The sequence below is a fragment of the Cavia porcellus genome, unplaced genomic scaffold, assembly GCF_034190915.1.
Source record: "Cavia porcellus strain 051 isolate PalLab524CR breed Dunkin Hartley unplaced genomic scaffold, mCavPor4.1 scaffold_9, whole genome shotgun sequence".
In the NCBI taxonomy this organism is placed as follows: Eukaryota; Metazoa; Chordata; class Mammalia; order Rodentia; family Caviidae; genus Cavia; species Cavia porcellus.
In genome coordinates, this window is record NW_026947492.1 from 91,746,505 (window position 1) to 91,774,013 (window position 27,509).

The 27,509-nt window shown below is 38.1% G+C and overlaps 1 pseudogene; it reads right to left on the reverse strand.

Annotated features, from left to right (window-relative positions):
- Positions 1 to 11,796: 11,796 nt before the first annotated feature.
- Positions 11,797 to 26,679, reverse strand: LOC100726438 (motile sperm domain-containing protein 1-like; annotated as a pseudogene).
- Between the last annotated feature and the right edge of the window lie 830 nt (positions 26,680 to 27,509).

Genomic DNA, 27,509 nt, shown 5'->3' on the forward strand with positions numbered 1-27,509 from the left:
CCTTTTTTATGGCATGGCACTACTCCAATGTGAATAAACACCACATTTTCATTATTCATTTATCTATTGATAGACATTTAGGCTTCTTCAAAGATTTAGCTACTGCGAGTTGTGCTGCTATAAATGTGAATATGTAAGCATCACTGTAATATTATTTTAACTGTTTCAGGAAGATATCTAGAAGGGGGATAGCAGTGTCAAATGGAACTTCTAGCTTTAGTTTTTTGAAGAATCTCCATGATAATTGCTACAATGAATATACTAGTTCAATTCTCAACAATGATGTAGAAGGTTTCCTTTTAAAGCCACAGCTTCATCAGAATTTATTATTTGATTTCTTGATAATAGCCATTCTTTCTAGGATGAGAGGAAATCTCAATGTTGGTTTAATTTACATTTCTTTATTGGCCAGCAATGTTGAACATTTTTCACATATTTATTGGCAATTTGGGTTTTCTGCATAGAGAATCGTGTCAACTGCAAATAATAATTTGACTTCTTTCTTTTCTATCTATATCCTTTTATTTATTTCTCTCACCTGACTGCTCTCGCTAATGGTGATAATGGACATCATTATTTATTCCTGATCTTAGAGATAAAGCTTTTGTCTTTTTCTCATTTTAATATGATATTGACCATGGGTTTGTCATAAAGGGCTTTTATCCAGTTGAGATAAGGATCTTTCTATCCTTATTTTTTCCAGGTTTTTAAAAACCCATGAATGGATATTTGGATTTTGTCAGTGGCTTTTTCTGCATTTCACTGGGTGCTTATGTGATCTGTATTCTTGCATCTGTTTACATGAAGGGTTACATTTATTGATTTACATATTTTGAACTGTCCTTGCATCCTTGAATGAAACCTTCCTGGTCTTGATGTATATAGTCTTTTTGATGGTTTGCTGCATTCTGTTTGTCAGTATCTTGTTAAGGATTTTTGTATCTATGTTCATTAAAGAGATTGGCCTATAGTTTTCTTTTTTGGTTGGATGTTTGATTAGTTTTGGAATCATGATAATGCTGGATTCTAGGAATGATTTTTTAAGTAATTTTTCTCTTTCAATTGTCTTAAAAATTTTAAGGAATATTGACACTAGATCTTACCTGAAGTTTTTGTTGTATTTAACAGGATGTGAAATTTTCTTAGTTGGTAGGTTTCTTAAATTGCTGCTTTAATTTCATTGCCTGTCACTGGATTATTCAGAGTACTGAAATCTTGGCTCAGTTTTTTAAATTCCTTTATATGTAAGCATAGACTCATTGCTTTTCAATTCTCCAATTTATTGGAGTACAGATTTTCGAAGTAGTTGATTATTATCTGGATTTCTGTGGTGTTCACTGTGATTTTACCTTTTCTTTTAGGTTATTTGGGCTTTTAGGTTATTTTCTAATGTGGGCCTTCACAGCCATAAACATCTCCTTAGGAAAACTTACATTGTGTCCCATAAACTCTGGCATATTTTACTGGTATTATCATTTAATTCTAGGAGCTGTCTAGTTTTTTTCCTTGATTTCTTCTATGATGAACTGATTATTCAAGAGGGTACTGTGTAATTTGCATAATTACTGTGGTTTCTTTTGCCACTGATTTTTTTCATTGCACTAGAATGATATCCATATGGTAATTTTTATTCTTTTGTATCTACTTGACAATGTTTCATGGGCTAGAATGTGGTCGGATTTGGAGAAATTTCTATGTGCTATTGAGAAGAATGAGAATTATGTTGTTGAGTGGAATACTCTGGAGATATCTATGAAATTCATTTGAAGGATTGGTTCACCTCTATTCATTGTTGATGCTTTTTGTCTAGTTGATCAGTCTATCTGTGACATTGTGGTATTGAGGATGCCCACTAAAATTATATTGGTATTTACTTAATCTTTTTGTCCAATAGTATTTATTTTTTTAAGTTGGGCATGCTGGTATTGGATGCATATATATTTATAATTGTTATCTCTTCTTGTTGAATTGTTTCCTTAACAAATACACAATGATTTTCTTTGCCTCTTCTGTTCAGCTCTGACTTGAAGTCTACTTTGAAATAGGATAGCTCCTCCTGCTTATTTTCAGGTTCTTATTGCATGAAATGTTGTTATCTGTCCTTTCTTTAATATTTTCATCTGTTAATTTCTTTTTGAGTTAAATGTATTTCTTGTATATAGCATATCATTGGATTTTTTTCTTGATCCTTTCTGCCAATTTGTGTCTTTTGATTGGGAAATAGAGGCCACTCACATAGAAACTTATTACTGAAGGGTATTGATGAATTTCTGTCATTGCATTATTTTCCTGTTGCTGATTCCCATTTTTTCCTTTCTACTTAATTGTTCAACTTGCCTGGTATATTCATTCTATCAGAATTTTTCACACTGTAGCTTCATTACTTTTTTTAAGATAGTCTGTTGATACTTTTTCATGGAATGTAATTCTTTGGTAAACTGATCATTCATGTTTTGAGTAGTTTTGAGCTGAGCTTTTCAGTAGTGTCTACCATAAACTTGATGGTCATTTTGTCTATTGGATACATGATGTATTTAGTTATATCTTCTTTGAGATCACCAAGAATCTTATTGATCTGCTTTTTAAAATCTCATCTGTTAATATTTTGGAATAATTTAGCTATATGACTGTTATGGTTTGAGTCTGGATTTCCCACCAAAGCCTCATGCTGTCATGGGGACAGTCTCCTTGAATTTGTGATTAATTCATGGCTCATTGCTGGAATTATAGGTGTGAGTGCTACACCCACTCTAGGGGTACAGTCTACATATGATGTAAGAGACAGAAAGATTCTTATCTCCATGTCCATCCCTTTTGCTGTTGTCACTTTTACTATCTTTTGCCACCATGAACTACTGCCCTTTGCCATGAGCCATCCTGCCTTGGACCCAGGATTTTATGGACTGAAACTTCCACAAACTATGAGCTAAATAAACCTTTCTTCCCTTCATTTTGGGTGTTAGGTATTTTGTCTCACCAGTGAGAGAAAAGTAACTAACACTGCAGTTGTTTTGTGGCTCAGTCTTAATTAACTGGTTCCTGAAACAGTGCCTGGTTAAGCACTCTGACAATAGGGCAGGTGCTGCACTGTGTTTCTTCTGGCCTACCATAAAGGATTCACTTTCAGAGTAAAACACAAGGTGTTTTTCTGTAATTTACAGTAGATGTGGCATTTTCTTGGCACTGATGTTGCTCCCCTGGCCTGTTATTTCTCCCTGGAGCTGCCACTCTCTGGGGCTTAGATCCTCTTCCAGAATGTTGGCTTCATCCATAATCAGGCTAGTTTGTGAATGGCTATCTCTGTTGCCTCATGTTTCAGGGGGGGAAATACAGTGGATTTGGAGTTGGTGGGTCACCACGACCAGGTTATGAAGTTCCTGGTGTGGACTAGGTCATGAATGAAAACTGCAGGGGTAATACCTATCTATGGTCCCTGCAGATGGGATCTGCCTGCAATCTGTGGGAAAGTCTTAGTATTTTAAAATGTATTTTCTCTTTTTCTTTTACTGGGAGAAGGGCTAGAAGTAATCCTTATATGTTCCCCTAAATAATATAGTAACTTTAGCACACTATATTATGCTTTAGTTGCAAAATATTTATTTTCCTGTTTGCTTTGGTTTCTTGTAGATTTAAAGAAACACAAAGATTTTAATGGAATGTTTCTTAACTTGGCTTTTGAAAATTATTATTTTACTGAGATTTACTCAACTATTTATTAAAGTTTTAAAAATTGTAGTTCTTATAGATTATTCAAAGCCCTTTTAGCATAGCATAGGATATAATGTAAGTGTGTGAGTAAATAAATGATATACAGAGTCTGCCACAAAAGGTACACACACTCCAGCAGTTTATCATACTAATAAATGTTTTGGAGCTAATGGCCACCATTCTGAGCGCATGTAATTGTAGAGGCCAAAGGTAGCTTGTATTAAACTTTGATAGCTCAATAAATTTAGTATTAAAATATTTATACAAGTTTTTATTTTCTTGATGTATACACTTTTGGTAGTCTCTGTATACTTAAACTTATATATACAATTTATAGAAATAACCAGCTGGATTTTCACTAAAAATTAGTGTTGTCACCGACACGTATATTTATCCAGAAATTAAGTTCAATAGACACTTGATTTTAGTCATATTTCCTGTGTATCCTCAGGATCAAAAGATGATGCCTAGCACAAAGTAGGCAGTTAGTAAATATTTATTGATTGAACTCAGTGAGACTTACTTAAAAAGAAATTGCAACTAACAAAACCCAGCATTGTTTGTGCCAAGGTTTTTATTCTTTGATTTTTTGTTTGTTTTTGATATTTTGTTTTTTGAAGGTTTTAATTCTTTGAATACCTATAGATCCCACTTGTTAAATTTCCCAACAGCAGATCTGAATGACTGAAAGGGGGACACAGAAAAGAATATAAATAAATAAATAAATAAATACGATTAGAGAGAGGAATTGGTTCTCCTTCACCCAGATCAATCACATAGCTGCTGGCAGCCGTTGAGTCTCTGACCCTGTGATCTTGATTTTTCTGAGTGTATTAGTCACATTTGTGACAAAATGCCTGGTAACTGCAGGCTGAAGGGAGTATTTGGCTCACAGTTGCAGTGGGTTCACTCTATGGTGATGATGTCGCTCTTGCACATGATGGAAGGACCCAGTGGCATAAAGCTGTTCATACCATGGTCCCTAGAAGCAGAAAGAGAAAGGAGGAACCAAGAACAAGACAACACCGTTCCTGGTTCCCCTTCAGTGACCCGCCTCTTCTGACCAGGTCCTATCTCTGAAATGAGACTTTCAGGGGACATTTTAGAGGTAAACCATAACATGGAGGGATCTAGCTCTTGTTTGTGCAAATGAAGTTTGACCAAAACCACAAAAACATTAAAAGAAAATAGTTCTATAAGTCTTTGCCTTTCTTCATTGCCAGTGGAAATTCAACTTCCAGTGGAGCTGCCTTGGAACAGGAGATGTTTCTTAAGGCTCTTTATTGTATAATAAACTTCTTGTTGTCTGTCTGAGAGATCTTTGTAGATTAGATCCCTTACCTGGTACTACTGAGAATCTGAGTAGCCCATGTGATTCCCTATAGGAGAATGTGAGCAATAACTCCGTGAGAAAGGGCTCCGTGTGTTTATGGAATGGTCCTCTCCGGCATACTCACATTTGACTCCTCTTTCTTTACTTAAAGTCTTGTGGTTGTTTTTTCCCCTCTAGCTAACCAGTTCGAGATAATCTTGTTTCATCTCCTACAGCCCACAGATGACAGCTATGATAAGTTAGATGTCATCCTGATTATGCAGCTGTGGTCTTCTAGCCCAAAAAAAGAGAAGAGGAGAGGAGAGGAGAGGAGAGGAGAGGAGAGGAGAGGAGAGGAGAGGAGGGGAGAGGAGAGGAGAGGAGAGGAGAGGAGAGGAGAGGAGAGGAGAGGAGAGGAGAGGAGAGGAGAGGAGAGGAGAAGAAGAAGGAGGGGAGGGGAGGAGAGGAGAAAAGGAGAGAGGAGAGATTGGTGAAGTTCTTTCTAAAATCATGGTTAATAACCTTAGATTGCACAAATTTCTTGCTATTCAAAATTTGTTCCTATTGTTTTCCAAGCAGAAAACACAAGGCACACTCTAAAGTGGTAGCTGAGAAGTTGATGCAGTCTGTTCACAGTTGTAGACAGAGCTGAAACAATGATGAAACCCCAAAGTCAGAGTTGTTATTGTCAACACTGAGGGAAAAAAGAGCAGGAAAAGTTACAAAACACTTTCTTTTTGAGATGGGTTCATCCATGTTGCCAAAGACAACTTTGAACTTGTATTAGCTAAATCTGTTTGTTTGTGCCTCCCAGTCCAGTGTCGCTCTGCAGTAATTTCTTCCTATCATCATACGTGCCTTGAGAATCAAGGAAGTTTAAAACAGATGAGTGGACACATGTTTTTATTACATTTAAGGCCAGGAAAAAGAATATGCAATTTAGTAACAAAGTTTAGTAGATCTTGGCTGGCAACTTTAAGATGTCAGACTCCAAAGCTCTAGACAGAAGCACCCTCATCCTCATGGGCCACGTGATTCCTGTCCACATCAGCACCCCAGCCTGGAGCAAGCAGGAAGTGGGAAGTGGGGTCTATGCTTCTGCTACTGACCCCTTCATCTAGAATGTGACTACATCGCCTTTACTAACCTTGCTGGCATCAAGAGCAGGTAAGATATATTTTCTTATTTAAAACTCCCAGAATCACTACATGACAGAAAAGGGGAATGGATATTGAGGGGAACTGCGGCCTCCAATGACCTTGTATATTCTGTACTTACGTGAAGATACTTTTCCCATGAGCACTTCACAAATAATGAATTATGCACCATGAAACCAAGTTAAGTCTAGGGATACTACAGACGGGGATGGTGTTGACCTTCTCTAGACCTTGCAGTCTCATGACTATCATTTGTACTATGCCTCAGATTCTCCAAGGGACATGTCCTAGAGACTGGGGATAAAATAAGCAACATTAGCTTAACCCATATAGGCTTAAACGTTATAGATCTTTGAGTTTGATAGAGACAAAAATACATTTAAAAATAGAGCTGCAGTTTATGCTTGGTGTCATGAAAAAATAAGCCAATGTGCTGTGAGAGAGGACGACAGAGACTGTGCTTTTCCTCTTTATGCTCCTCAGGCCGGTGAGGGCTGTGAGGTCAGGGGAGCACATGATGTATGTATTCACGCCTTGATGTCAACTCTGCTCACCAAGTACAGGATGGGTGCACTTGTCTCTTGGATACCCCATGTACCGTGAGTCTTTGGCAATGTGCAACCAGGGTCCAACTCTGCTGCCACAGTATAAATTCTGAGACAGGATTCGTCATCAGCTCAGAACTTCTGCATCTGCACCCATTCTTTTCATCATAGTGCTGACCTTGTCAGCAGGTGTTGGGCGGGTGGCACTATAGGCCCTGTCACCACTGCTGAGGCTCTTGGAAGGGCACCTTTGTGGCTTCCTGTTGAAGGATTTTGAGTATGACTGGCGCTGAACATTTGCTTTCATCACTAGTGCATGGCTGATGTTATGTTTATGGTTCTCTCTGGGTCCAGCCTGGCCCTACTGGTCATGATCCCCTGTGACTCCTAGAAGATGCCACTGGCCAGTTGGTGATCACAGTGCTGCTGGTCTGCCTCCTTTTCAGCCTGCTTTTTTGGGATCCATTGGGCCCCTGTAATGTGGATTATGGAGTTTCCTGCTATCCCTTGTCATGTTTACCCAGGGACCCTTGACCTGTCCTTTGGTGACAGCTGCATCCATCATGACTTCTCTGTTGATTCTTCCAGGTGGCAGCAACAGCCACTGACTATCACTTTGGTTCTTCAGCTGTGCATTCAGGACACGCCCAAGGAGGATGAATGTGGAGACAGCATTTCCTCAGTGAATCTTGGGGGACCTGCCAACAGTGAGGCACAGCACTCCAAGGCCTCGGCTTTGTTTTTTTTTCAGGTCTTCATTTTCTTTTATGTTTTAAAGTAATTGTTTTTACAATGTGTTATCACACTTACATATGCATGCACAACACAGAAGACTTGAGAAACTACTAGAGACACAAGAAAGCTTTCCAGACATAAGCTTTTTTTTTCTTTTTACAAAGCTTGAAGTAGATTACATTGATGTGCTTCTTCAGTCTTTACAGAGTGTACAGACATGATCCATTGAATGATTTATATGCTCCCCAAATGTTTAAACAATGTCTGTCTGTGAAAGACTAGACACAAAAGCTTTTAGAAGCAGAGTTTTGTTTCCTGCAAACTTTTGTTGGATCATTGATCGGCACTGTCTGCAATCTCATGTATGAATGTTCACTTTACATGCTTTAATTTTATAATTTGGACAACTATTTCAAAGATGACAATATGTAACCTATTAACTAGTGATATCTCACTGTATTTTTTTCTTGAAATTCTGTATTATTTGTACCCATTTACTGCTTTGTTTTTTCAATTTTATTTCCTTTCTTTTTTTCTCTTTAAATAAAAAAGAAGCCAACTTCAGGCATATGTTTATATTTAAGTACATTCTTTGAAAATACTGCAGTAGTAGTGCAGAGGCTCCTTCTAAAAAGATGGAAGATGATTTTCAAGAGACTCAATGCATTGTGATTTCAGATAAAAATTCTAAAACAAATTATCAGTTGCTATGACAATAACAGTTAAAGCTGCAAATGTATGTTAGAGATCAGAAGATGTTATATGAAATGTAAATAGTTATGCTTGGGTTTTTTGGGTAAATTTATATGAATAAACAAAACTTTTGAAAAGCCTCGATGACAGATATAAAGTAGACACAGTTACCAAGTATTTTGTTTACTTGCCTTAAAGTTTTAAAGGAAAAATCATTCTTAAACAAACCACATTTATTAGGTAATCCCAATCTGAGCAATTCATCCACAGTTAGGCAGGCAAAAGGCTTGGGAGAAAAGATAAAGTGAGTGTCACCATTAGCATAAAGAATTAATCAAAAGTAAAGCCAGGCTGATCTGACTAACCAACAAATGCCAGCCTGCTTTTAGAACTTTTAGACCAAACAGAGAGATCAACCTATTTTGTGTGCTTGGTGTCTGGACCACAACTGATTCTGTAGTTCACATAATGAATTAAATATATCCTATCTTCTGTATGACCCTAGGATATGCATGATCTTTTAGTGCTCCATCCCCCACTCTTTTTAATTTTATTTAAGGAGAAAAAGAAAAAAAGCAGAAAAAGGGTACAAGTTATACAGAATTTCAGAAAAAAAATAAACAGTAGGAAATCACTAGTTAATGGATTACATATTGTCATCTTAGAAATATTTGTTCAAGTTACAAAATTAAAGCATATAAAGTGGACATTCAAACAGTGAGACTGCAAACAGTTCTGTTCAATGATCCAACAAAACTCAGTAATAATCATTGTCTATCTTACACACTTAAATATACATGCAGTTATATCATTTAGAGCACTTTCTTTTCCTCTCTTTTGTACACTGACTATTACACATTTTGGGTTTTATTGCTCCCACAGTTCTTATTACTTTTTTTGGAAGAGTAAAACCAAATGTGACATAACAGAACAGAGTCGGTTAAATCAAAAGGGTGGACATAATAGATAATGTAAAAACATAATACAAGGTGATCAACAATGGTTACCATAATGCCTCCCGCTATCTCAAATAGAATTGCCTATATCATCAGTTATAATAAAATTGAACTAAACAGTAAAGAACGAAACCAACAAAACCAAAACATTGGAGACATTACAGGTCTTCAAAAGTAGATAATAGTCAACCAGAATGGGTGTCATAATGAATCCCATTATCTTCACAGCTGTTGCCTAAACTTTCAAACCTGGTACTATCTAGCAAAACAGAATAGAGGAATATCAGTCAAAACAAGATGGTGAGAGCAATACAGGGCTTCAAATCAAGTTAATAGAAAATCAAAGTGGGTTAGTATAATATATCCTATTTTTTTATTTATTTTTCCCTTAATTAAAAGGATAAAAATAAAAAAGTAAATAATAAAATGGAGATTGAGATAAAAGAGGGCATAACAACAAAACAGCGCAGATCAAAACATAACCATTTAAGCAAAATAGTGTTTCACCACAAGATAATCCTGACATAAAAGTAGTTACCATATTGTCTCTTTCCTTGAAATCTTTGAGTATAACTTTGTATACCGTAGCATCAAATATATCAAAACAATGTAAAACCATTCAAGAGAATGAGAGTATTACAGGGTAGTTAGAATCAACTAACAGAAAATGAACAATGGTTTCTGCATAATCTCCTTGTCTATAAAAGTTTTTGTTTATACTGTCATACATAATAAAATCCAGTAAGATACAACATGTTAAGACCTATGGAGACAGAAGAACAAAAGCTTGATGGGACTTCAAAACAAGATGATACTAAATCAGCATTACCAATTATGATGTCGTTTTCTCCAAAATAGCTGTTCCTACCATCCTATTTTCTCTACCTCATTTCTGTTGAGCTCTTTTTCTGTCATTAGTTGTCAGTTTGCCTTCTTCATTTTGTTCTCTGCTCCATTCATTGTGGCCTCTCTGCCACTATTTCTGGATTCTTTGTATTTTTCTTGTTTAGAATATCCTGCAGTATTCTCTGTAGAGTTGAATTGGTGGTTGCATATTCCCCTAGATCCTCTTTATCCTGAAAACACCTTGTTTTTCCATCAATTTCCAGGGATAGTTGTTCAGGATATATCAATCTTGGCTGGAGGTTATTATCTTTCAAAGCTTGAATCATTTTCCCCCCACGCTCTTTGTGATTTGATGGTTTGTGCCGAGAGGTCTGCTGTAATTCTGATGGGTGTTCCCTTGTAAGTGATCTGTTTCTTGTCTCTGATGGCTTTTAATATTCTGTTCTTATATTGGATTTCTGGTATTTTGATAGAGTTTTTAGTTTCCTAGTAATCTCTTTGAACCTGCTTCACGTATTCTATGTTTTTTCTATTTTCTCCATCTAACTATTCTGCTTACATCTTGCTTCAGGTCATTAATAACTTCATTCCTGAACTCATCTATGAGGCTCTGGAGATAGCGCTTTAGGTCTATTGGTGCTGTGTCTGCTATTGCCTGTTTCTCAGGATTGGGGGCTGAGGAGCCTTTCTTATTGCTCCCTCTTCCCATATTCTTTGTTCCTTATATATGCAAGCATATACAGGAGGCCCAGCTTCTTTCCCTGTTGGCCACAGTCTGATTGAATTGGGCCAGCTAGGTGTTCCCACCCACCAGGGAGTTAAGGACCAGGCAGCCTATGCGGGGCCTGCCCCTCAAGGTCAACCTACCTAAGGCTTTAGTGCTAGGGTGCTCCTCTAGGCGCTGGGACCTGGTTGTGCTAGCCTACTGGGTCTCAGCCAGCAGCGTCATGTAGGCTAGGCACTGCTCACCAATCCTGCTTGAGAGGGGGATATGTGACTGAAGTGTGCCCGGTCCCAGAATGTCCTCTGTTGAGCCTCCCAGACCGTGAAAGAGTCCCAGTTTCCTTCCCGCACCGCAGGTCGATGCATGGCTTCCCGCCCGTCCAACTCTCAACTTCGTTCACGGATTCCCGTTCTTAGAGCATTTGCGAATCTCTCTCTCTGCAGCAGCGGCAGCAGGAAACACAAACTGTGGCTTCCAATGGTGCATGCTCCAGCTTCCATGCTGAGGCTTTATCTGTTCCTGTTATAGCACCAGGATTGCATTCCCAGTTGGTTTCTCTCAGCCCAGTTCATTCTTGTGTCAGCAGGGTATATCTCCTCTTGCTTAGGATTCCTCACTCCTCACCATTCCTGGATTCTAAGCTGGGTCTTGCAGAAAGCCTCCGTAGCTGCTGCTATCTGTCTGCCATGTTCTTCCCCCCCCCTTTTTAACCCTCTACACACTAACCATAAAACTGTTGTTTTAAAACACCACACCAACTCTTTGGACAGTTTGCTCTTTGAGGGCTTTAACTTTGAAGGACCCATGATCCCTACTAATCAAAGTTAATTTAAAAAAGATGAGAAAATAACAATAATGTTTTAAAGTCTTTTGCATCATAGATATAAAAAGAATTTCATCCGATAATCTCCTAAGTGTCACTCTGAGTCATCCTTACTGTGTGTAACATGAGGTGTTGGAGTCCTCCCAATAAAATTATAGAGTCATTTAAAATGTACACCATACATTTATCATTATTGAAACCAATAGTTCATGCTGCATTAGTGGAGTGAAATAGAGAAAGGCAGTCCATGTTCTTATTTAAGATAAATTTATTTCAGAAGTCAGCTGAAATCCTTGCTCATGTTCTAAGTATAGCCACTGTGATAAGACCTAAGAGATAAACAGCCACAAATTTTTGATTCACACTGAAATGGAAGTGGAGCGGCACCAGCGATCCCGTGTCCCCCAGCACAGGCAGCATCAGGGTTGCAACGTGCACCTCTCCCAGGAAGACCATTAGTAAAGGAGGCTGAGGACCCGGGACCTAGTTTTTCCGGTTGAAATGACTGCTAAATTAAGCTTCAGTTCAATATTCCTTTGTTCTTTTTTCCCTCTTTTCTCCCTTTTGTTGTTCTTTTGCAGATGGGAGAAGAGTAACAACCACTTCTTTCCTTCCTGAGTCTTTCTCTGGCTTTGCTAGGAAATTTGGAGAGTGAATCTGTCTATTGCACCATGGTGACACGTGGGAACATCTCTGTGATACCTCATGATATCCACACAGCACTGAGGTTTTACTGCACCTGCAGCATCCATGATGACGTACTTACTTGGAGTAGTACACAAAACTTTGAACTTTAAGGCAGACTTACAGGGATTGTGATCATCTGTTTTCCCGCAGGAAACACAGAAACAGGAAGATTTCCTTCCCCTCACCCTGGTTGTCTTCTTTGTTGATGCGTTGGTGCTGAATTCCCCTTGCTGCAGCTTCCATTTTTACAGTCGCAAAGCTATTTTCAAATTTTCTTAGATTCAGTTAAAAAGTCTGAAGCATTCTGGCAATCTCCACAACACCAGCTCCTGGGAGAGCAGCTTCCAATGTCCCTCGGCACCTCTGTTAGCCTCTCCAGGCTGCTGAACGCCTTTGCTTTGATCACTTGGTCACTTGACCTTAAACTTATTAAGATACTATTAAGATAGTAACCGTCCTTGGGAGGACTAAATGAGGTAGGGTCTGTAAAACACACACTCATTGCAGCGTCACTGGAATAGCCTCAGGAGGGGCTTCACCGCACACCCTTGAGGGTTTGGCAAATTCTGGGGTCCATCACTGCTTGGAGCTTTTGAGCTTGGAGCTCCTCCAGCATGAGGCTGAAAGCAGTGTAGGGAAGGTCTCGATGCCTTTGGTCCCTGCACTGGACAAGGACTAAAGAAAATTTGTGTTTTTGATTAGCTTCTGATTTTTTATTCTGTGTAACTTTTGTCTGAATAATATTACAAGAATTAAACAGATTTGTCCCATCATGTTAGTCTCCTTTAATTTAGCACACTTTCAACTATCTCAGTAGCTTAATAAATGTTTATTGAACATTTAATGATTTAATGGGTAAATAAACCTGATGCATTTCTAAGTTAAATCTCTATTTAGTTGAGATCTCTGTGTTTTATTCATTGCTTTCATCATTCTTAACTTTAGCAAATAAGTACGAAGTTAAGTTTTATAACCGAATGAGTCAATGTCCACAGTGTCTTCCTGCGATTTCCTTCCTCGTGTTCTTCGTTAGACTCCCAGCCCTTCCCTTTCCTCTACCTTTGCTGTCTTCTGCCCTTATTCTTCCTTTCTAGAGGCTCTGTTGTCTCATGGAAGGTTTCTAAGGAGCCTATCAGACCACTCCTGAGGATGTGATCTATGCCAATTTTCCTTTCACTTGCAAGAGTTCACATTTATTTTAGTAGTTAATTACACATACATATTTTGTGTATGTTCGATAAAAGAAATAGCACATTAATTATAAATGGCACATCTTTCAATAATTGCTGTATATTTTAACAGAGGATAATTGAGTGAGTGATATGCACAGATAATAAGGGTACAATCCGTGTTTTGGTGAATGAATACACCATGTTAGTAAAATCCCAATTATGGGAATGAAATAGTATTTCACTGTGATTTCATTTGCATTGTTCTAATGACTAAGCATCTTTTGCTATATTTGTTGACTGCTAACTGTTTCATTATTTAGTAAGCCTTTTTTTTTTTGGTATGCAGAATTGAACCCACGACCTTGTGCTTGCCAGGAAGGAGTTGTGCCACTGAGCTATAGCTCTGGTCCAATAAGCTGTTTTTAATACAATTTTAGATTTACACAAATAATTCAGAATTCTCTTTTATTCTCTGTCCTATCCTTTTCATATAGTCTTTCCTATTATTGTCTTAACATTTTATGCTAGTGTAGTATATTTATATTTTGCAGTACTAATACACTAGACTAAACTAAACTCTATAGTTACCATTTGTATTAACTCTCACAATTCAGTGTAGTTTACCAAAAGACATTAACACAAATCCACCATTTTAATACCCTAAAATATTTTCTAGTCCACCTATTCTACCTCTATCCCATCAGATTTCCACAGACTCACTGTTCTGTCTTTTCCAGAATTTCATTTGTTATAATCATAAAGTAAATAACACTTTTAGACTAAGCTCTTCCTCTTGGCAGTACAAACTCAAGAGACTTCATTGTCTTTTCATAGTTTCATAGTTCATTTTTAATAGGTGGCAATATTTCATTTTATGGATATTTTGCAGTTTGTTTAATCATTCACCTATTGAAGAACATCTTGGTTGTTTTTAAGTTTTGGCAATGATGACTAAAGCTGCTACAAACTTTGTGTACAGAATTTTGGGCGGGCAGTCTTTCAGTTCACTTGAGTAAATTCCTAGGGCTAGGACTGGTGAACTGATGTGTTTAATGTGTTAAGTGTGTCAAGCCTGTGTTTAGTATTAGAAGCTTCCCGACCATCTTCTAAAGTGCTCCCATCAGCAATGTGTGAATGTTCTTGTTGCTTCACATCCTGAGAAGAATTTAATGTTACCAGTATTTTAGACTTTTAGCCATTCTATTAAGTATGCTGTAGAAGCTCATTGAATTTTTTTACTCACAATTTTATAGTCACAATAAACATTTTTCCTATATTTCTTTGTTATCTGTGCATCTTCTTTTATGAAGATTCAGTTAAAATCTTTTGCTCTTCTTTGAGTTGGCTGTTTTCCAATTGTTATAAAAGGAGTATTATTTTCTAATTTGCATGCTAGGAAAGGAGGGAGATGGATCCTTCCTGGTCATGCCTCAGTGATCCACCTCTTCCACCAGGCTTCACTTCCCAACATTACATACAGTTAGCTATAAACTCATCAGTGAATATTACATCCCCATGATCCAATCACCTCCCCATAGTCCTTATTATGAGCACTTGAGGCTTTGGGGAATGTCTACATAGAAACAATAACAAATAGATAATGGTTTGTTGTAATAATAACAACAACAATAGCAAATTATTGTAGTTTATGATAAGGCAAAATATATATCTATCCTTATATTTCTATCAGTTTTTCCTCAAATACTTTGTTTTTATAATGTTACCCACATCCACATTCTTGAAGAATTGAGTTCTTTATCATGATTTTCTATATTGGATAGTGTTCTCTGATTTGATTCCTATTTTGTATCCAATTAATATAGCTGCTCCAACTTTCTTTTGATTATTGTTAGGATGGTACATATTTTTCCATCACTTTATTTGTAAACTGTTATCTCTTTATATTTAAAGTAGATTTCTGCTAAGAGCATATAATTAAGTATACTTTTAAAAACTCATTATGAGTCTCTGATTTTATGTTCTATATTAGAACAGTGATTAGAAACTTTTAGAGATGAATGCCCAAACTGTGACCCAAAACGTATTTATCTTAAAGTACCAACATTGCAATTAAACCTGAATATGGAGGCTTTAATTTAGAAAAAACTGATATATTAACATATTTTGTCTTAAAAGAAAAACAACATGTGGGCCATAGTTGCATCACTACTGTTTCAGAGTATTGACACTGCAAGTGATATATGTAGATTGATATCAGCTATGTACACAACTGTGTGCTATTCTTTACCTTGTTTTTGCCTTCTCTGGTTCAGTTGAGCATCTCATGATTCTTTTTTTCTGTCCTAATGTACCCATTATATATCTTTTAAGAGTATACATATGAGTAGGCTGGGTATGGTGGCGCACATATGTAGTTTCAGCACTTGGGAGGCCAAGACAGGGGGATCATCATGAGTTTGAGGCCAGCCTGACTACACAGTGAGTTCAAGCCTAGCCTGAAGTACACAGTAACTTCAAATTCAACTCAAAGTCAATTCTATAATAACAGAGTTTTCATATATAGTCAAAACTAAGTCAACTTTCAAATAACCACTTCATGGACAGTACACTTACTGTACAACAAGATATACCTAGCTCCTCTATCTAATTTCTTAAAATAATACTGTCATTCATTTGTCACTTTTACTATTTACTAGTTATTTGGAGCTACAGTCATGATTGAGAAAGAACTGAAAGAAAAACTTAAAGAAGTTGCTGATTCTGAAATTAAAATTTAGAAAGACTTTCACCTTTTTTTCTGATGCTTTTCTGTGTCAGTTTTAAAGAACATGCAAATAAGCATGCATGACTACTAAGATAAATAGTAGATAACACCATTGAGGCTTTAAATGTCAATTGAAAAGTTATTCTTTATTGTCAATTACAAAGGCTCCCATCAGAATCTCATTGTTTGGCACTGTATGAAAACGTCTAAAATTACAATTGCTTGTGGGGAGGGGAACCTGACAAGGCAGATATGGGCAGAGATTGAGAGATCAGAGTAGAATCAGACCAATTCCTGAAAGATGTCTCATGAGGAGCATGACTTAAGGGGCTCCACACTCACTTGCCAGTTGGTCTTGGACAGGAAATCACAGGACTATCAAGCATCTTGATAAGACTGCCTGAAGCATCAGGGTCCACCCCAGCCCTTGCAGGAAACTCTCCGGGGCAAAGCAATGTCCTGTGTAGAGTGTCAGCCCAAGACACACTTCTCTTCAGCACAGGTCATCTTATCAGCTCCAGCAAGAAGAATGGAAGAAAGGTAAGACTTATCAGGACCTTACTTTGGAAGTCACTGTTTCCCTTTACCTTTTAGCTCAAATCTTCATCTTTTTGCTTGGGACTGGAGCACCCAGGGAATCACAGGCACTCCAGCAGGACAGAGGGGAGATGGAAATTCCCTTCTGACAACTTTGAGGGCTGGCAGACTGGACTGCAGGCTATTTGAAAACTGTGACTCATGACTGTTTCCTTCGCTTGGACCTTTTCCCCATCTACCCTTCATTCCAGTCCTTTAAATTTGCTGAGATAGTAGGAATTATGCTGCTTTCCTTAATCTAGGAAGCAAGATAGGCACATGCATGCTTTCCCCAAAGTTCTGTGAGTAAAGCTGGATATAAATGGCCTAAAATGTAATAGTTTAATCAAGCAACAACTAAGGCTTGGGGCAAGTTATAGATGATGGTGAAACTTTCCCCATCCATGTAAGTAATAGGAAGTGATGAGGAGATATTTAGCATCACTGAAGTTTAAAAGATAATAGAATATAGTGATTATCATAATTTGGAACTGGCTGACATGATAGCTGTGGTTTTGGGACAGGGCCACCAGATAGATAGCATTTTTACCTTACAGTGTAGCAGAGAGACAGAAAATTAAAACCTCCCAATTTGTTGCCCTATTGTTCTCCCAGATCCTGTCAATATGTAACTAGGAGACAGAGAGAAATGTCCCTATCCCATTGACAGAACATGACTGTCTCCTCCCAGGATGCAGAACAGGGTGGGAAGAGGGGATGTGAAGTGAACGTGGATGGGCAAACTCTTTCTCCCTCTAGCTTCTCCATTCCTCATATTTTGTGAGACCATCTCTAAGTGTGACTAGATCAGTTTCTCATGTACATCCTCCCATTTTGTTTTACTTTTCATTTGTTTTCACCTTTTAATCTAGTGTCCTAGCTTTTTAACACTGTTGCTGTGGTGATCATTACTTCAGAGTTGGATATGGATAAAAGTCAAAGGCTCACAAGGTTCAACTGTATAAGAGACACTTGTGTCCACAGTCTCTTGCACCAGAAAGAACGATTATTAAACCTAGACTGGGTGCTCTATGCCAGGGATCCTTTCAATTCACTAAACCCGTTTTCATTCCCAGAGATGCGTCCTCAGATTTACGATCCTACATGGCTCCCAGCAGCACCAGCATTCCAGACAGAAGAACAGGAGCAGGAGATTTAATCCAAGGGCTTGTGCATGACTCTGCCACTTCTCATTGACCTGGTCATAGGGCGCCAACAGAGCTCCCTCAGTTAATGCGAGAAAGGAGGAGGTAGACTGTTGGCAAAAGTGAACAGTTGCTACACTTAATCCCCCTTTACACCCCATGACACAGTGCACCCTTTCTTGGGAGCTCATTACACAGTAAACAAGGGTGTGAAGAACAGTGGCAGTCCCGGACAGATCCAGGAGATCAGGCTGCTTTTCGAATTCATCTTCACGTGTGGTTCGGATGACTTTGGTATTCATTCAATGCCTGGTTCTTCCTGAGATAAATATGAGAGTATTACTTTACTACAAGATCTTGTTAGAGGTTGGGAATATGACAGTGAATAACAACAAATACCAAGCAGGTCTGGACAAAAGAAAAATCACAGTTTAAAACTGTGCTCAGTGCCATGAATAAAAAGATTGAGGTACCCTGAGGGAAAACAACAGAGGTTATGAGTTTCCTCCATATTCTTCTCAAGCCAAGCAGGGCTGTAGGAACAGATAGCATGGAATAGATGTTTCCAGCCCCTCGTGCCCCAAGTTTCCTGCCTCTCCCTCAGATGCTTCTGGCTTGTGTGAGCCATGGGTAGCCTGAATTGACTGGAGTTTTTCAAAGACAGGCAGGACATCTGGATTCTGGGCCCTGAGCTCCGTTATTGGTAGTACTGTACCCACCTCGGATGTGCTCCGTGGGTCATGGGCTTGTCTTCCTTGCTATTAGGATGAGTTGCCCTCTCTACACCCAGAGAGCACATATTTTTGTCTTCCATCACCTTCCCATATGTAAGTACAGGTCTGTATTTTGGTAGACACATGACAGCAATCATCAGTAGCCACCTAACCCTAATCCTAACAATAACCCTCTAACGCTAAACATATGCCTAACACTAACCCGAACCCTAAACCTCTAACCCTCTAACCCTAACCCTAACCCTAAACCTAACCCTAACCCTAAAACTAACACTCTAACCCTAGCCCTATCCTTAGCCTCTAACCCTAACCCTAACCCGAACCCTAACCCTAACCCTCTAACCATAAGTCTAACCATAATCCTCTAACGTGATCATACAGCAGGTGCACAAGTCTTGTTTGTGTACCCCAGGTACCAGAGGAGGGGTTCTGCATGGATTCAGCAGTTCTTGATGAGGAATAGGATGTTCTACCATATTTTTACAAAGGCACCCTGATCTTGAGCTTGGTGACCCCCAACCATTGTCTTAGCTGGGTAGATACAGAACACAGTTGTGTCCAGGATCCTGGGTTCTGCAAGTACAGGATCACTTTCTCTATGCCCGTACTCCTCTTGGCTATGGCAGAATTTCCTTTCCCTTGCTGCCACATCATAGATAGCCTGCTAAATTTCATCAGCGTCTTCCCACTCCATCTACATTTACAAACACAGAAACTTTACCGTGAACATCTTTAGCTGCTTGTTTTTCCTGTGGCCCATCTGGTATCACTTCCACTGCCCCCAAAACACATCTGCTATCATGTGTGCCCTGCTCTGAGTTCTGTCCCTGTGGCTGAGCCTCTTGGAAGACGACCATAGGGGTTTCCTGTTTAAGGAATTTGATGAGGACTGGTGTTAGACTTTTAATTCATCAAACCAGGTGGCTGGTTGTGCTAACTGTGGTTCCTTCCAGGTCCCACCTGGCCCTCCTAGTCAGGATCCTCCCTTGCTCTTGGCGGATGCCACTGACCAGGGTTTATGGAATGGTCAGGCTCATAAAATGTCTTTCTCCTCTGCACTACTCTTAGACCTTCAGAGGTTCATGTTACTGTGTACTCAGGTGAATACTGATCCGGCCTGCTGATATGTTTTTCCGGCTTCCTCTGCCCAGTCCTGTGCTTAACAGCTGTTCCAACCCATCGTTTACTTCTTTGTAGCTCCTGTAGGCAAAGGCTTCAGGGGCTGCAGACCCTCCTGCTGGTTTTTCAGAGGGCTTTGCGACACCACTGAGGAGGATGGACGTGGAGACGCTGTCCTCAGGGAAACCTAGATATGTGAGAGGTAGATAAGGCAGTGGTGAAGGGCCTTTGCTTTGGTTAGACAGCTTTTCTCTGAGAGCCATGTTTGCCTCTGTCAGGGAGATGTTCTTACTCTCTCTCATCTTTGGCCACTGATGTTAGAACAGTTTGCATAATAATTATCCACTGGGGATTAAGTGAGGCAGTGCCTGTTAAACAAACACTGTCTCTAGGCCTCCCCCCAGTCCCTTGTGAACTAGCAAATTCTGGGTCCAGGACTCTTTCCACCTTGGGCAAATCCCTACTTCAGCAAAAGGCTGAAAATAGTGCCAGAAGAGTCTGCACATTTCTTTCTCGTCACAGTGCCTGACAGAATGAAGGCTAAAATTTTGACAAGTTTCTTTTTATATTTCCTACAATCTTTCCTCAATATTGGAAGAAATTTTAACCTAGCCAGAAAGAAACACTCTGTAATTTTCCCAGAGCTTAGACTATCTCCCTGGCTTAGAAAGTGTTTATTGAATAAAGGCTAATAACTTAAAGAATAAATACAACTCATACATTTAAGATAAGCCTGTGTTAAAATCTCGCTTTTGGCACACCTGGGTCAGGTTTAAATCTATTACTGTCACTATTTTCAACTTTGATCAGTGTTAATTTTGAGACTCAGATAAGTCAATGCCCATCATGTTTAAGGTTCAAAGTGGAGTGACTTAGTGTGGCTTCCATTCGCAGGCCCCCCCAGTAGGACCCAGATGTGTTCCTGCTCTTTCCTTTCCCTTTCCCTTGCCTGTCTGTCTATCACCCGGGGTCCCCATATGACAGGTTTCCATGGGATTTAACCGTCTTGTTCCAGATGGTGGAATGTATGTCAGTATTCTCCTGTATTTGCAAGGACTCACAATATTTATTTAATTAGAAAAATTACACAGAAATATTTTAAGTTATTTATTGTATAAAAATAATACATTCATTTTAAATGTTTTTGATATTTTTAATTTTTTAAAAAATTGAGGCATAGTGAACTGAGAAAGATCTGTAAAGATGATAGACTGACAATTGCTGTGTTTTGACAAATTCATGCATCTATATGAATAAATTCCAATCACTATTCAAAATATTTTATAGCTCTGAAAATTCTCTTGCCTTACCTATTTACTCTTCCTATTCCCAGAGGAAATCAAATTTTCTATTTCTATTATTAGACATAAGAATTTTCCTTATGGGGCTGGGGATTTAGCTGAGTGGCACAAGTGCCTGCCTGGCAAGCACAAGGTCATGAGTTCAATTCCTGTTACAAAAATATTTTCCTTATGTTTTTTAAAAACAGCTCTCTAGGTTTAAGGTTCTACATTCAGTTCTTTAATGCACTTTGAGTTGATTTTTATATGTAATGAAAGGTAACGGTCAACTTTTACTCTTCTGCACTTCAGTACCGTTTTCTACCATCACGTATTGATGAGGCGGCCCTTTCACCCTTTCAGCCCTTTCACCAGTGCGTGCTTTTGGTACCTTGATTTGAGAATCAGTTGGCTATTGATATGTAGATTTATTTCTGAATGGTTTTATTCCTGGGGACTATGTTCTGCTCCATTTTTGTATATGTTGACTTTTTTTCTTTTTTTGCCAGTACCTGGCTGTTTTGGTTAATACGGCTCTGCAATGTCTTGAAATCAAGTATTACAATGTCTCTGGTTTTGTTTTTATTCAAGATTGATTTTGATTTTGAGTTTTTTGTGCTTTATTTTGAACTCCAAGATTATTTTTCAAGTGCTGTGAAGAGCAGCACTAGTATTTTAAAGGGGACTCTATTAAATTTGTAAATTTCCTTCGGTTATGTACACTAGAACAGTATAGACTATTCCAGTCTATGACCACGGGAGTTCTTTTTTCTTGTGTGTCTTCCCCTTTACTTTCTACATTACTGTTCTGTGATTTTCACTGTAGAGATCTTTCACTTCCTTAGTTGATTTGTGTTTTCTTTATTTTGCAGCTAATGTGAATGGAATTTCTTTCATAAAATCTTTCACAGAAATCTCATTAGTGGTATATAAAAATCTTGCTAATTTTGTGTGCTGATTTCGTGTACTGTGGCTTACTGAATTTATTAGTTCTAATTTCTTTTGGTGAAATCTTAAACTTTTTCCAAATATGAAGTCATATTATAACACTTGCAGACACAGATTTCTGCCTTCCTATTTGCCTTTCATTCCATTCTCTTGCCTAATTGCTCTGGCTAAGACTTGCAGAAGTGTACGGAATAGGCGGGAAGAAGACTGGACAGCTATGTCCTGCTTCAGGTGTTACAGGAAACACTTTGAGCTTTCCCTCCATTTCATACCATGTTGAAAGTGGTTGTTAGGGATAGCCTTTGTCATACTGAAGTCCATTAAATTCACACCAAATGTATTCAGGATTTATATAATAAAAGTATGTTGAATTTTGTCAAATGCTTTTTCTGCATCTGCTAAGATGATGAAAGAATTTTATCTTCCATTCTGTTGATAAAATGTACAATTGCATTTATTGATTTTCAAATGTCGAACCATCTTTGCACCCCTGGAATAAATGATTATGATAGGTGACCTTTTTGCTGTACTGCTTAATTTACTTTGTTAGTATTTTGCTGAGGATTTTTGCATTTATTTGGGTCAGGATAGATATTTATAGTTTTCTTTGTTCTTTTCTGTCTTCTGTATGTAGATAATGCTGACAGAATTTGGAAGAGTTTTCTCCTTTTCAGTCTTTTGAAATGTTTCAGAAAAATTGATATGTATTGTCTTTTATACAGTTCAGCAGTGAAGCTACCTGAAGTGACTAGATACCCCAAAAAAGTTTTTCCTTATTGGGATTTTTTTTTAAATTAGTGACTTAATGTCAATATTCCTAGTTGTTTTGTTGAGCTATCCTATGTTTTCGTAATTCAGTATGGTAGCTCAGTTGTGTCCAGAAATGTATTCATGTATATAAATTTTTCCAATTTGTTGATTTTAGGCCTTAGTGATTATTTTTATTTCTGTATTATCATTTGTAGCATCTCCGTTTTCATCCCTTGTATCTTTTCTTGGTTAGTCTAGTTAAAAGTCAGTAGAATTTATTTGTCTTTTCAAAAGCCAATCCTTCATTTTGAGGATCTCTTGTACTATGTTTTAGTCCATTTTTAAATGTCTGCTCTGATCTTTATTACTATTTTGTCTTGGGTTTGTTTGTTCTCCTGCTTTTCTGGTTCCTCAAGATGCACTGAGAGGCTGTTTGCTTGAAATCTTGATTTGTGAAATGTGTAGGTATTTATCCATAGAACCTTATCTCTGCTTTTGCTGAACACCTTTTGGAGGGACCTATGTTGTGTTTCCATTTCCATCTGTTTCAAAGAGTTTTTATAATTTCTTTTTTGATTTCAACTACAAGTTGAGGTGCAATTACAAAAGTTCAGATATCCCTTAGTCTGCTTGATATAGCCTACTATAGATTTTACGTGAATTTTTTTGTTTGACTTAATGCATTCTCAGTTTTAAGACTTTTTTCTGGTTCTTTTTTTCAAGATTTCTATCCTCTGTTGAATTTTTAAAATTTTTATCATGAACTCTTTTTTAGTTTAACTGAGAGGTATATGCGTATTCTCTTGTATTTCATTGTTTCCATGTAATCATTCTTTGCATTCTTCACTAGACTTTTTACAAATAAGCATGTCTTTGGGTTTTGTTGCTAAACAATTATTGTATTCTTTTGGTGGCATCATGTTACTTTGACTTTCATATTACTTGTGTCTCTATGCTGACATCTGTTAGATCAATAGCTCTCTATTCCACTTTTTAATGGCAATTTTCACAATAAGAGGCTTTTTGCTAAAGATATGCTTTTGGAAACTGGTTTAGTAGGCTACATTGGCTTGATTCCAGTTGGACACCATAATGTATTTTCTGTTTATCTTCTTTGGCTCTAATCAATGGTATCAGTTGCAGGGCCATTGAGTCTTCATTCTTAGCCTGATAGGGAAACATATGTCCTAGTGGGCAGGCTGTAGCAGTAGGGCAGGGACAGTATTAGAGAAAGGCCATTGTGCAGCCCCATGGATGTACTCAGGTCTAGCTGCAATAACATTGCTTTGGGTAACAATGGTCAACAATTGGGTGGACCAACACCAATCCCAGGGGGCAAGCACTTCTGGGGTCCTGGGATAGCATCATTCTGCTGTCTTGAGTCACTTATCCTGTACAGAGTAGGCTAGGGCCCTGGAGTCACAGTCGCACTCCAGAGGACAGCTGCATATTGTCCTTTTTACCAGGGTAGTGGAATGTCTGTGCAGCCCCAGGGCCACATGATACAGCTACACTGTCTCTATAGCAAAACTACCATGAATACTCTAGATATTTCCCTTAGTGACTCTAATATTTTCATAGCTGTATATCTCTCTAGAAGTTAGAGTTGCTAAGCAACCAACATCCATGGAGTCAGGGTGTGCTGGGGTTATTCACTTACTCTCTTCTCTACAAAATTAGAGTTCCTTTTACCTGTGGGTTTGGAGTCAGTTTCTGATGTGCTTGTTCCGCTAACTGTTCTGTCACCCTGGATTTCTGGGCCTATCAGGGCTCCCATGTCTTCCTTGCTAATTTTCAGTGCTCTCTTTTGAGCATTCACCTTGAAATGCACTTTTTTTTCTAGCAGAGGAGGTAAATCCTAGACATTTATATTAAATCATTTTAATCTCATTCTCTTCTATCATATCTCTCTAAGGACTATTTTTACTGCGTGTCAAAAATTTTGATAATTAAAAAATTTTTCATTTAGTTAAAAAAATCTCATTTATGGGGAGGGCTCTTTCATATTTATTATTCTTAGAAGTGTTGTCATTTAACTTTCAAATGTTTTGGGATTTTTTTGAAGCTATCTTTCTGTTATGGGTGTCTTGATTGCATGTAGTCTCAAAAAAAGTTGTGTGATTTCTATTTTTTTAAGTTTTTAAGGTTTGTCTTATTGCCTGCCTAGTGTTGATTTTGATGGATGCTCCTATGGACTTGATAATATTCATTGTTATTACTGGGTTAAATTCTTGGATACCAGTCAGATCCAGTTCATTGATGGGGCTTTTTAATTCAACTCTATACTGATTTTTTTTTTTTTTTTGCTTGCTGGATCTGATAATTATTAAAAGAGTGTTAGAACCTCAAATGAATTGGGTTAATCTCTTTATCCTTGCATTTATATCATGGCTTTACTTGTATGTTTTTTCACTGTGTAGGGTAATACACATGAAAATTATTATGTTTGCTACGGGGTTAATTGATCATTTATATTTCCAGATAGTTTTGCATGCTACAAAGTATGATAGTTCTGAAATTAGTAAATTTTCTCTTGTTTTTAGATTAAGACTAGTTTGGTATTATATTTATTTTAATATACTATGTCTTTAAGATTCTTTTTGGCGTCATCTTCAAGTTAGATTACTTTCTTTAACAACACTAACAACAACAAAACCAGTCCAGTAGCCTTTGTCTTATAATTGATATTTTAGATCATTCACATTTAAATTGATTATTATTAGTCAGTCTACCCTATGTGAAACTATGTTCTATGTATTATCTTTATCTTTGTATTCCATCTTCTTTTGCCTTTATGGGCTTAACCAAACATTTTCTGTGATTATCTTTTCTTGTCTCTTTCAGCATGTTCATTACATTTTAAAAAAAAATGTATTTAGTGATTACCCTAAAATTTATACTATATATTTTCAACTGATCAAAATATACATTCAATTAACAGTACACTTGTTCACGAATAGTGCATTACCACTGTAACAGAGTACTTCCAACTCTTCTGTTCTACTCTTCCAACATTAACGTCATCCATCTGTCACTCATCCATAAGCTGTCGTTATTCAGTATTGCTGCTGTTACTCTTTTGAACATACTATTAGGTTTTTTTAAGAGTAAGAGACATAGAAGATATTTTCACATATTTATTCCTTTTTGAATGTTTTTCTCTGTATCATGTTACTTCTCTTTGTACAAAAAAAATTGTCCTCTAAGAAGTAGAGACTGTAGCAGAGTTCACTGGACCCCGAGAGAGTGCAGAGGAGGGAGTGACAAAGAAAAGTTTATAAATGGGTACAGAGTTGCGGGAGGTAGGGGAAGTAACTTGGATGCTCTGTAGCAACTGTGGCTGAAAACAATTATTTGAATATTTCAAGACAGCTAATAGGATTTCTGAATATCCCCAACACACACAAAGCTGCATATTTGAGGTGACAGATGAGTTATAGTGATATGATCATTGCATATTGTGCATGTGCATCAAAATGCCGTACTATACACTATGAATATATATACGTATAATTTTATTATGTGTCATTTAAAAATATTTTAACAAGAATTCTAGCAAGACAGTCCAACTGGCAGCAAAGTCCCTCAATGTGTGCCTCACTCCTTCGGCTTGTCAAAGGTCTTCTCATGTCTCCTGGCCCGCACAGGCACAGGAAATGGCTATAGCCGAGCTAGAGCTTTTTTCCAGCCTCCCTCACAGTTACAGCAGGATCCAGGGAGTTGCTCAAGGCCTCCTCAGGATGCCTCGGGAGCAGTAGGGAGGGCAGTGTTCTCTTCCTGTTCTGTCAGTAACGGGCCTCTGAGTGTCGTGAGTGGGATAAAGGTGAGAGGAACCACACGAACATCTTCCTTCTCTCCCAGAACTGACGTACCGTGGCTGGTTACACCCTTGGTCTCAGAGGAGACATGACCTCATTTCCTGCTTCTGGAGAGTGTCCTACCACCCATCCCTGTCTGTGCAGGTCACTCAGGGGTCTGAGGTCACAGTACTTTGCTGGACCAAGTTGGGTTGGTGAGGCTGCTGTCTTCTGCTATTATCGCCATGTCGAGGGTTGAGAATATGCAGGAAGGAGTTCCAGATTCATAGAGGAGTCCAGACCAACTGTAGCTCACGTCTCAACATCAGTACTGGCTGGAAACCCTGGGAGACATGAGATCCTTTTCCAAAGTTAGGTCACTGCAGATTTCAGGCTCCTAACCTAAGCGGGCTGCAAGGCTGTGAGGATTGTGAAACTACCCAATAGCCAGATTACCAATGTCTGAACTGATAGTTTTATGGGACTCTTTTTTACTTTTATACTTACAAATGGGAGACTCATTGTCCCTCATCTACTAGGCAACTGGATATTTTATTTTTCTAACTATGCTGTTTTCCTAGGTCTCTGAGACTTCCAAGCTTCTAACCTCTCTCACTGATGTAAAAAAAGATCATTTGTATAAAAATTCAGCTGCATACTTGCTATTGTGGTTTTTCTTTGTGGATAACCAGGTGAGTTCTGGGCAGCTCTAGTCAGTGATTTTGAATCTCCTATTGTTGATTTCTTAAAATTGCAAAGCAATATCCCATTATAAGGAAGTACAAAGCTTTGTTTCAATAATCATGAGTGGATAGACATTTGGGTGTTTCCAGTTACTACAATAAACACCTGAGTGAAAGCTTTTAGTTGAACATAACTTCCCATTCTCTGGGACATGCACCAGGGCTTGAATTTTGGATTGTGTAGGACATGCACATTTAACTTTGTCATAACATGCAGATTTTCTAAACAAGGTGAGTCATTTTACTTTTCTATCAGCAATGTATGAAAATACTGTCTTCCCAAATCCTTGCCAGCATTTGAAAGCATGACTAATTTTTAAATTTAGCAATTTTA